Raw genomic sequence first — 12,784 nt, forward strand, 5'->3', positions numbered from 1 at the left:
TGGAGGGAAATGGATGGCATTAGAGCAGATTATGCTAAGTGAAGCTAGCCAATCCTTAAAAAACAAATGTCAAATGTCTTCTTTGATATAAGGGGAGTAACCAAGGACAGGGTAGAGACGAAGAGCTGGAGAAGAAGATTAACATTAAACAGGGATGATAGGCGGGAGGGAAAGTGAGAGTTAAGGGAAATTGCATGGAACTGGAAGGTGAGCCTCAGGGTTATACACAACTACATATAAGAGGAAAGGAGGAGTAGGAGAAAAATTATATAAGTGGAAGAAACGATTATAGTAGAGGGGATGGAGAGAGAGAAGGGGAGGGGAGGGGAGGGGAGGGGAGGGGAGGGGAGGGGAGGGGAGGGGAGGGGGGACAGTGGAGAATGGGATAGACAGCAGAATACATCAGTCACCAGAAAGGCAATTTGTAAATCAATGGAAATGTAACTGATGTGACACAGCAATCTGTATACTGGGTAAAAATGGGAGTTCATAACCCACTTGAATCAATCTGTGAAATATGGTATATTAAGAACTATGTAATGTTTTGAACAACCAACAATAAAATAATTAAAAAAAAAGAAGTCTATCACATACAAGTAAAGAAGAATAATGAATACCAGATACAGGAGAGGGTACGGGGTAGGAGGGATGGGGAGAAGTTGGTCATTGGGTTCAAAGTTACAAATAGGAATGAGTCCAGTATTCTCTTAAGTGGTAGTAGGGCAACTATAGTCAATACTAATGATGTGTATACTTCAAAATAATTAGAGAGGGTTCTGAATATTTTATTTCAAAGAAACTATAAGTGTTTGAGGTGACAGGTATGAACATTCCCTTGTTTGATCATTAGGTAAGGTATATATGTATCAACACTTCACATTTTAACCCATATATTTGTATAAATATTATGTGTCGATTAAAAATGTTCAAAATTTAAAATTAAAAAATAAACAATGAAACTATCATTTCTTCATAAGCATTACTTAACATGACAACTCTCTGAACTACTCATGACTCAAGGGAAAAATCTACCATGTTCCAATACTAGAACCAGAGGGAGAAAAAAATCAATCTCTCATTAGATAAATATGAATTAGGTCAAAAAAGAACATGCTTTGTGTTTTAGTTTCAGCTAAGATTTTTATTTAAAAAAAAAAAAACTGGGAATCAGAACCACGGGTGACAGATCTGGGGCAAACACGCCAATGCAAACAATGATTTTATTATCCTGCATCATTTCCCCGGGAAGAGCCACAGAAAATAATACACATCCTGAAAAGGAAGAAGCTCTTCAGAATTGATCTCTCTAGGCTAATGTGGATTGGCATAGTATGTCAGCACACATCCTATCATTTTGGGAATTCTCGAGGTAATAGAATAATTTAAGTGTATATTCTAAAAAAGAATTTAAAGTGTCATCTCCCCGTCTTAGCCTCGTGCTCCTTTCCTGTCTTGGCCTCCTCCTCCTCACCCAGTCTTTAGCTCCCATTTACTCTAACTTTCGATCCATCCTTTCCTCCGTCCTTCTTTGAAATCATTTTCATCTCTGGAAATGAGATTGGAAGGCAGCAGCAGCCAGAAGAAAATACATGGTTCATTTTCTTCTAAATATACTCAAATTTCTATTTAAAATAATAGCTTCCTCCTATAATTGTTTTAGAAGCAGTAAGCTGACTCACAAACCACAGCTAATAACAAAAGCAACTCAATTTACTTCTTTCTAGTAACTGCCTAAGGCACTGGCTAATGGTGAGAGAAAAACCACAAAGAATGTTGGGGGGGGGGAGAAACAGCTACAATTAAATAGCTTTTGTTAAAGCAATGTTTTAAAAGGCACACTCTACTATTAGAAATGGATCAAAGTTGGCAAGATTTCCGAGAGGGAAGGAATGGTGAAGGTAATTTTCCCATTCTTCTGCTCATACCCTCAACAGGAAGGATTGATGATTTGAATTGATCAAAGCTAAGAAGATGATTGGGCTGTAGTCACTGGGGATAGAGTCTAAGCAGAGTTAATCTGTTGGTAGTGTTTACTTGTAATTTCATAGACTATCTTCTAGGACTCAATTTAGGAAACTGAAAGAGAAGTGGGATTCCTTCCATTCTAAAGCTTTCAAGATGACTGACAATATTTTGAATTTTATAGCATGTGAATGTAGGGTCAATATGGTTTTAAATATATGTCTCTTGGCACTCCCTTCCTTAAGATGCTACTTAATTCACCTAGTGTTGGCTAACCTTAAGTGATTACATTTTATCAACTAAAATATGAGAGATAAATGGGGTGTCACTCTAATGTTAGGTGATGAAAATTCTATGGCTTCTGTTCTGGGTACCCTCTCTCTTTCTTGAATGACCAACTGTAGAGGAAGTCAGAAACTATTTTGAGCAAGACAATAGGCAGGTCCATTTGTAGACAAGGGAAACCTGCACTCAGCCACTGAGAGCTTGGAAACAGCTTTTCCACTTCCTTCAGATACCTGAAATCCTGATGAATGACATGAATACAACCTGGTGAGAAACCAGGAGAGGACCATCCGTCTCACCCTTCCTGGTTTCCCGACCTGGAGAAATCTTGAGAAAATTCAAGATCATAAGTGTTTCTCATTATGCTGGTAAGTCTTGGAACAATTTGTTATGCAGTAGTAGCTGACTAATACAAGTGCCAGTTTAATTTTACACATACATATAAATCAACCAATTAGTTAATTAATTAGATGTAAGTGGGAAGTACTGGTCTGTGTATGTCTTCTCTTTGGTATAATTTGTGTCTACTGTTCTTGAGTAGTAGCAAAACTTGGAAATATGCTCAAGGAATAGAACCTGACATTTTCTGTTATCTTAGTGCCCTCTTTACTCTCTCCCAGGCTTTGAAGAATGCAGCATGTTTGGAATCTGATTTTCCAGGCCCAGCCAGCTCCCCAAGTGTCTTTCTATAAGTTCTGCTTACTTGCACATGAGACTACTTGGCAAAGGATCTCTTTCTAAAAGAGCTGATGGCAATCTACCAGTTTTTCCCTTTCCATGAAATCTGATTTTTCTTTTTTCCTTATGATTTTTACTTGTCACTCTTCCCAAAGATTTTCTCAAGGATCTCTGACCTCAATTAGAGAAGGGAATGAGTTAAACAGGAAAGAAGTAGTCGTAGTCACCAAAATGTGTCACTCATATCTCCTGCTGTAGGGGTTTGGTGTATGGCAAGCCCCAGTTTTTATGTACTGAATTCATCACGGAGGCCATACTTCTCATAGCTTCTCTTTTGCATATCTAATCTTGGAGTCAGTTTCTCAGAGGATCCAATTAATGCATCCTCCTTCCATTCTAAGGCACTCACAATGGCTGAGTAAAGGAGATCTCCATTGAGCCAAACATTAAATCACAGAACACTAGATCATGACTGGTGGCCAAAATCCTAAGTAGTGATTTTGTTGATTCACCTTACTTTATTATCTGTGCATGTATCTTGAGCATGGTTTCATAATCAAGAGAGTGGATAAAGTACAGGGTGGCTGGATTCCTATTCATTCTCCTTCTTTTTCTTAGTCACTGAGGTTTTACACATTGGGGCAGTGATATACCAAGCCAAAACCAAAATTACATTATTCATGTTTGCCTTGCATATACATTAACCAATGTGGTTTGGGGGAAGGAGAAATGTTTTTTCCTCATTCATGCTATGCTCATGACTGTGCCCCCTGCAACAGAAGACAGATTACAACGGAAAAGCATATAACTTTACCTAGTAGAAGTTTTATGTGACACAAGAACAATCATATAGAAATGGTGACCTGAAGAAATGGATAAACTTGTGATGTTTTTGTGTGCATGTGTCAGTTTTGCCGGAGAGTGGATAAATATGGAGAAATAGTATTAGATAATATAGAATCTAATGATAATAAACCAGGGAGAAATTAGCAAGGCTTATTTGTCCAGATTCTTCTCTGTGGCTCTGTCTTCAGAAATAAAAATGTTCTTTCCTCCAGATATAGGGGACCTCTTGAGTGAGGATATTTTGTCTTGATTCAGGGAAAGATCAGAAAAATCCATCCTATGTTTTATGATTTACTTCAGAGTACAAAAGTGAAGGAAAAGGACTGACCTACCTGGCTTCTGATGCCATGTTTTGGGGAAACATATCCTGAATTCTGTATAAGAAGAAACAGTAGGGTAGGGAGGGCTTTAAGGAAACTTCTATGAGAATTTCATTCCCCAGGGCTACATTTGCATTTTACCCCCTTTCTCTTAGTTTCTGTCTCTAAGGACAATAGAACATTTAGAGTCTGAAAGGCCTTCTCACGAACATGATGTGATTTTAAGAACTCACCCTCAAAATATGGGGAAGACTTTTATCTTATTAAAAGTACAGTTATTTGAGGTCCTTCATAGTATTAGTAGAAACTAATCCTAACTCTTGGACAGATTCATTCAATAATCACTAACTAATTATCATATCTGCATGCAAACTCATAACAGCACACCATTGACCCCAAAGGCTGGTATAGTTAACAGTTCTTTTAAAATAACTTGTATGTTAATTGAAATAAAACTAATACAGAAAAAAAAAATTGTAATTTGGGGGTAGCTAAATTGGAGTTGTCAGTCACATTATAGAAGATTTTATATCCTGCTGGATGCAATGGCACTCACCTATAATACCAATGACTTGGGAGGCTGGGGCAGGAGGATTGCAAGTTTCAGGCCAGCCTCAGCAACTTAGCAAGACTCTGTCTCAAAATAAAAATTAAAATAATAATAATAATGCCTTTGGATTTAGTTCAGTGGCAAAATGACCCTGAGTTCAATCCCCATTACTAAAAAAAAAAAAAAAAAAAAAAAGATTTTATATTCCAAAAGTATTTATTTTAGCATTTTATTAAGTAAATTCTACTGTATTTCAGTATTAGTTCATCTATCATTAAACAGACATTGTTATTGGGGAAAAGTGCAGGAAGTCTGTCAGAGAAACAGCAACTGACTTCTGTGAAGTCTTTTCCTATTGAAGACGAATGATTAAGGAAGACAAGGGTTCTGGCTAATGATAAGCTTAGTGCAAGATTGTTATCTCCACAATTTGAGTTCTGACCACTTTTCACACTAGCTTGCAATATTTCGATGGATATTCACTGACTTTGTTTTTTCACAACTTGTGTGATAGAGCCTGCTAGTTATCTGTGAAATCTGTTGTCTCTTCACCCATTTGTCCATAGGAACAGAATCAAAGATAAAAGTTACTTTTTTTTCAGTTTTTCTTGCAACAAGATTTGGGCATGCAATCAATTAATTAGTTTTATTTTATTTATTTTTTTTAGGAAAAAATAGCTTTTGCTAAATTTCATCATAACCTTTTTTTTTTTTTTTAATGAGCTGAAAGAAGATGCTTACCACACTTACAATCAACTGTGAAGAGGAGAAAAAAAATGGAGAGGACATTAAGATGATTTGTTAGAATATAGTTACCCAGTACTCCAGATTGTTCAACACCAGTTTTAGGGAAAAAGTAATCTCTATCTTCTTTACACCAATGCATTCTGAAGCCTTTCTAACAATTTCATATATGTAGTATGGCATTACATTTGTTCTTTAATTCTCTCAGTAGTGTTTTGTAGGTTTCAGTACATAGAACATGTTCTTTGTTTTTTCCTAAGAATCATTTTAAAATTCTACATTATTACTGTTTGAATACATTGAAATACATTTGATTTTTTTTATTGGTTGTTTACAAAATTACAAAGCTCTTGACAAATCATATTTCATACATTAGAATCAAGTGGGTTATGAACTCCCATTTTTACCCCAAATACAGATTGCAGAATCACATCGGTTACACATCACATTTTTACATACTGCCATATTAGTGACTGTTGTATTCTGCTACCTTTCCTATCCTCTACTATCCCCCCTCCCCTCCCCTCCCATCTTCTCTCTCTACCCCATCTACTGTAATTCATTTCCCTCCATGTTTGTTATCCCATTCCCCTCATAACCTCTTATATATAATTTTGTATAACAATGAGGGTCTCCCTCCATTTCCATGTGATTTCCCTTTTTTTCTCCCTTTCCCTCCCGCCTCATGTCTCTGTTTAATGTTAAACTTTTCTTCCTGCTCTTCCTCCCTGTTCTGTTCATAGTTGCTCTCATTATATCAAAGAAGACATTTGGTATTTGTTTTTTAGGGATTGGCTAGCTTCACTAAGCATAATCTGCTCTAGTGCCATCCATTTCCCTGCAAATTCCGTGATTTTGTCATTTTTTAGTGCTGCGTAATACTCCATGGTGTATAAATGCCACATTTTTTTTTTATCCATTCATCTATTGAAGGGCATCTGGGTTGATTCCACAGTCTAGCAATTTTGAATTGTGCTGCTATGAACATCGATGTGGCAGTATCCCTGTAGTGTGCTCTTTTAAGGTTTTCAGGAAATAGTCCGAGAAGGGCAATAGCTGGGTCAAATGGTGGTTCCATTCCCAGCTTTCCCAGGAATCTCCATACTGCTTTCCAAATTGGCCGCACCCATTTGCAGTCCCACCAGCAGTGTACAAGAGTACCCTTTTCCCCACATCCTCGCCAGCACTTGTTGTTGTTTGACTTTGTCATGGCTGCCAATCTTACTGGGGTGAGGTTGTATCTTAGGGTGGTTTTGATTTGCATTTCCTTGACTGCTAGAGATGGTGAGCATTTTTTCATGTACTTGTTGATTGATTGTATGTCCTCCTCTGTGAAGTGTTTGTTCATGTCCTTGGCCCATTTGTTGATTGGGTTGTTTGTTTTCTTATTGTCTAATTTTTTGAGTTCTTTGTATACTCTGGATATTAGGGCTCTATCTGAAGTGTGAGGAGTAAAAATTTGTTCCCAGGATGTAGGCTCCCTATTTACCTCTCTTATTGTTTCTCTTGCTGAGAAAAAACTTTTCAGTTTAAGAAAGTCCCATTTGTTGATTCTTGTTATTAACTCTTGTGCTATGGGTGTCCTGTTAAGGAATTTTGAGCCCGTCCCCACAATCTGTAGATCGGAGCCAACTTTTTCTTCTATCAGACGGAGAGTCTCTGATTTGATATTAAGCTCCTTTATCCACTTTGAGTTGACTTTTGTGCATGGCGAGAGGAGGGGATTCAGTTTCATTTTGTTGCATATGGATTTCCAGTTTTCCCAACACCATTTGTTGAAGATGCTATCCTTTCTCCATTGCATGTTTTTAGCTCCTTTATCAAATATAAGATAGTTGTAGCTTTGTGGATTAGTCTCTGTGTCCTCTATTCTGTACCAATGGATTTTTTTATACATTAAATTTGCATCTAACAGCTTTGCTAAATTCATTTATTGGTTTTAGTAACTTGTAAGTAGTCTTACAACTTTTTTTTTTTTTTTACTTTTACTATCATGTTGCCCTGAATCATGGTACCATACTTTATTCTTTTCCAGAATATGTATGTGTTATTTCTTTCTTTTTTTATTATAGTTATTAAAATGTCCTTACAATAAAGAGTGGAAGTTCTATAAGAAGTCCATCTCATACTGTAATGTGCGTATGAAACTCCTGCAGATTTTAAACCATAAATTCTGATTCGGTCTGGAGTGGGACCTGAAGTTCTGCATTTCTAACAAGCTTCCAAATGACACAGATGTTATCAGTGTACAAACCCCTTTCTTTCCATTGCCAGGGCATAGTGAATATCCTTGCCTGATTCTCATAACAGGAATGGAGCCTTCCATGTTTCAGCTGTATGTATGATGTATCCCAATGTATTTGTTTGTATCTTTTTTGCAGATATCATGTATTAGATTAAGAAATTTCTGGTTTTATTTCTAGTTTATTTCTGAAAATCATTGTATATTGAATTTTATGAAATTATTTTTAAAATTTTAATGAAATTATTGTATAATTTTCTATAGTGGTATGTAAATGTGATCAGTTATAATGATTAATTTTCAACCCTTAATCAATCTTGCATTCCTGAAATCAGTTCACCTAGAACATGATGTATTATTCTGTTTATGTGTTGTTGGATTCAATTTGCTAATATGTTATTTGGGACTTCTATGCCTATATTCATAAGTGAGATTGGAATGTAATTTTCAATTCTTTTAAAATCCCCTTCAGGTTATGGTCACATTGACCTCCATTTAATTTGGAAAATGACACCTCTATTTATATGCTCTGAAAGAATTTCTGTAAAAAAAATTTTGTTTCTTCCATAACTGTTTGATAACATTCACTGGTGAAATCATGGAGGCCTCACATTTTTTTTCTGTAAAGATTTCTTTAGAGATTACATTTAGTATATAAAGTGCTTTTAGTTTTTTTCTCATTTGTTAAATTTTGGTAAACTTTATTTGCCTAGAAAGTTGAATTTTTATTTTAATTTTCAAAATTTTTGCATGAGGTTTTCCATAGAATTTTCTTACGACCTGAAGAAATATCTGGTGATATCTTTTTTTCATTCCTGAGATGGAAAATGTGTAGCTTTTTTTATTAATATTTCCTGCCAGATATTTATTCATTCCACTATTCTTTTGAAGTAGAAAATTTGTCAATTTGTGGTGTGGTTCAATCTCTTTGTTAATTTGTTTTCTATTTTATTGGTCTATGCCCTATCTTTACTTCCTTCCATTTTCTTTGGGTTTCTTTTACCTGTATTTTTGTAACTTTTTGAGACAATATTTAGAGGATTCAATTTTCATCCATTTTTAACCTCTTCAAATACAATGCATTTAAAGCTACAGATTTCCTTCCAAATGACACATTCAACTACATCTTACAAATTTCAGCATATCCACTCTTATTATTATACAATAAAATATTTCTATTATCCACTGAGAATTCTTGTTTGATACTTTCATCAGTTACTACTTTTAATTCCCTACTCCCCAACATTTAGGGATTTTAGATTAACTTGTTGCTATCATTTTGAGGATTAATTCAACTATGATCAGAAAACATTCTGAATGACTTTCATTCTTTGAAAGATTTTGAAGAGAGCTTAACATAAGGTTACTTTGGGTAAATGCTTCATATATATATATAATACTTCTCTCCTACCACTATATTTTGTTATCCTCATGCTTTGCAATTCTTTATGTATTTTAGGTATGATATACCACTATTGTATTTTTTGTTCAGTCAGTATTTTTTACCACATATTTTTATATGTTTCTTTATTAATTCTTGTATTTTTGTGTTTCTGTTTAAAAGTTTTTCCTTATTCCTGAAAAAAAAATCCTTTAACTTTTAAGATCCTCTGACAATGAATTATGTCAGCATTTGTGTGCAGATGTCTGTTTTTTACTATCACTGTTGAAAAATTATTTTCAAGGGTATGGTATTTTACATTGTTTCTTACTTTTTCAGCACTTTAAAATTTTCATTTATTTCCAACTGGCATCTAATGTTTCTTCTAAGAAATTAGCTGTATTTTATTGTTGTTTTTGTTGTTTATCTGTTTTACCTTCCTGGCTTCTTTTAATTTTTTGCTTTTTATTTATTTTGGAAATGTTATGATGTATCCATAAGTAGTTTGTATTTATCCTGACTGGAGTTCATAATTCTTCTTGAATTTGTAAGTTGATATCTTTTATCAGTTTTGGAAATAAAGCTTTTGTAACACTCTCTCTCTCTCTCTCTCTCTCTCTCTCTCTCTCTCTGTCTTTCTGAGGCTTCTGTTGCAATCATGTTACACGTTTCAATATATCTCTTGCTTTTTACAAGTGGTTCAATCTATTTGATCTTCATATTTGGGCTTGGACATTTTCTACAATCATATCTTTCAGTTTTTAAAACCACTCTTCTGCTGGGTCCACTCTGCAGTCAAATCCACCTATTAGAATGTAGTTTTATGTGTGGTATTTTGTGATCTGCTAATTCCCCCCAACCTCTTTTTTTTTAAGGATTTTATTTCTTCAGTGCAATATTTTATTCCTTTATATATTGTTCTGGACTTGACTATCACAGTTATTTTGAAGTTTGTGTTTGATAACAGTGAATGGGACATCTGTAAATTTCATAACATTTTTTTTTACTTTCCCTTTTGACTCTTTTATATGCCTGTTACATTTTTCCCCTTTTATCACAAATATCATATGAAAAAAAATAATGGGAAGGTTCCATCAAATATATTTAACTTATAACTTATAACTCCTGATTTGCAGCTTAAACTAGGGGCAGATAACCTTAATGCCTGCTTCTCCCTGTTCCCAAATGGAATCTTCTTGTCCCTAAATGATATTTAGGATACTTCATCACTAATAAGTCCTTGAACTCTAATTAATCTCTCCTAAGTACTGGAAGACTACTAAAAATATAAATCTTCTTAAGTAATTTTGCTTGTTTCAAAATTACTACTGTCTTGCACAACATAAAATTTGTCAACTACTTGAGGAAAAGAAAGTACCTTGGACTCATTTCTGTGTATGTTTTTTTCTTTCAAGGAGCTCTCCCCTACATTTTCTAGACCCACTATTTAAAATTCAATTGTTGGGTTGGAAAAGGTCAAGTGCATGCCTAGCATTTATGAGGCCCTTGGGTTTGATTCCCAGAACCACAGACTATTTTAAATATTAAAATATCTAGAATTTTGGAACCTATATTAGAAGCTAAAGAGAAAACTTTTAAGTGCTTGATTTACCAGAAAGACTTGAAAGTGCTTTTGTTCAAATTTCTTGTTTTTGCAAAGATCTGTTTAAAATGTCAGCACAAAATTTTGCAGTTTATGAACAAATAGGGGCTTGGTAATGCAAAACTTAACTAAATCTAGGACATACATCATGGGTCTTTCTTTTGAATCTGATGTAAGTAGAAACCAAGTGGTCAGACGATAGCAAAAGCCAAAACGAAAAACACAGTGAGAGAGAGAGAGAGAGAGAAAGAGAGAGAGAGAGAGAGATTATTGCCTTTGGTATGCACAACATCTGGTACCGAGATTTTCAAAATGGCTGATTTTGACTCACTGACAGGTTATATTTTTAAAGTTGGTTATTTTTATTAGCTGAAGAGTAAAGTTGTCATCCTGTTGAGATGAGTTTCAGTGAGGTTTATGGTTGTTCTTTCCATTTCTGGGCTCTTGTCCTATGAGATATTACCCATTTCAAAAAGTTGTGCTATTTCAGCAATTTCTTTTTCAACATTGACAGTTGCCATTTCACAAATATTAGAGAGATTGAAAAGACCTATAAGATCATTAAATCCATCCCCCTGGCACTGTAGGCGAAGCAAGTGAAGCAAAACTATTATTTTTTTGTGGGTTATATTTGGTATGGATGTTTCTAGTAAAAATAACATCAAGGAAATGGTGAGGGTGACCAGATAGGTAAGGTTTCTGGCAGGAAGATTTCTTCCTAATCAGTGTGAATATCACTAATCATTGCTTATTTTATAACCCAATGCATAGTTAAGCACAAATTCTGAGTCTTAATTTATATTCTTTATTTAAAGTTCATTTGCTGATCAACTTCAGCCTTCACCTAATAATCTGAAGCTGAACTGAATCCCACAACTAGCAGACCTGGAAACCTTTAGTCAATGTGTAAAGCAATAAAAAATGTAGACAATGTATTCTCTTCAATGTAACAGTAATAATTTCACACATCTCCATGTGTTTCTGAAGTTTAAATGTAGAAAAGCACTCTGGTTTGTGTTAAATAGCTGAATATGTTTGATTTCTTCTGATTCATTCTTTGACACATGACAACATATTAAATGAGCATCTATATAGTTATCCATATACAGGTTGTGTGTTTTTCATACTAATTAAAAACAAAATTCAGAGATTTAGAATTTTATAAGTATCTACTTTTTCATAAGTTATCATTAGACCAAACCACCCCTATGGTACAAAATGTAGTCAAAACATTTAAGGCTATATTTAAACTCAGAGATATTTTTGTAATTATACAATTATGAAAAAAATTCTGATCTTATTTGATATTATATGCTATTGAATTAAATCCACCAAAAGTATCTTATAGCATAAGCTTTGTAAAATACATCTGAGCAGAGTAGATGAGTAACAGCTCCGTTTAGGCAACATCAAACATCAGTTCTTACAAATATTATAAGAAAAAATAGCAATAAAATCAAGGAGACTATATAATACACACACACATATCAACAATTACATTGTCATTAATAGCAGCTAGTTTTGAAAGGCTTGGTTTATAAACTGCTGAAATAAGGGTGAAAAAAACAATTAACAGTATTTATTTGGGGCCTTATTACATCATTTGTTTAATGTTTACTTATGTTGTTTAGAAAGCACAAAGAACCAAACATTTTGCAGCAATTCTTTAACAGCCTTTCATGTTAAAATGTTACATAATAAATTATAGATTTCACCGTTATATGCTTGGTGCTAGAAATATTCCAAAATTCTATGAATTGCTGAAACATAATTATTTAATATTATTTCACCATTCTTTCACATCACACTCAGAAAACATATATTATAGGCAATCTCAATTCCTAAAGAGATCTTAAAGTATGAAGTTCCAAGTCAGACATAGAATATAGTTGATCATACTATAGTATCAAATAATGGAATGTCATTTGCAAAATGACATTTCTTTTACCCTCCTTTGAATATGTAACCTATTGTGGTTTGAGTAATGGAATGGATACTCTTTACTAAAAGCAAAGTTTTCCTAGTATATGTAGCATTTAAAGAATATGCACAAATTTTCAAGAATACAAGTAATGATAAATGTTGGCAAGGATATGGAAAAAAGGTACACTCATACATTGCTGGTGGGATTGCAAATTGGTGCAACCACTCTGGAAAGCAGTATGAAGATTCC

This window comes from Spermophilus citellus (genome assembly GCF_964194105.1).
Source record: "Spermophilus citellus genome assembly, chromosome: 14".
In the NCBI taxonomy this organism is placed as follows: domain Eukaryota; kingdom Metazoa; phylum Chordata; class Mammalia; order Rodentia; family Sciuridae; genus Spermophilus; species Spermophilus citellus.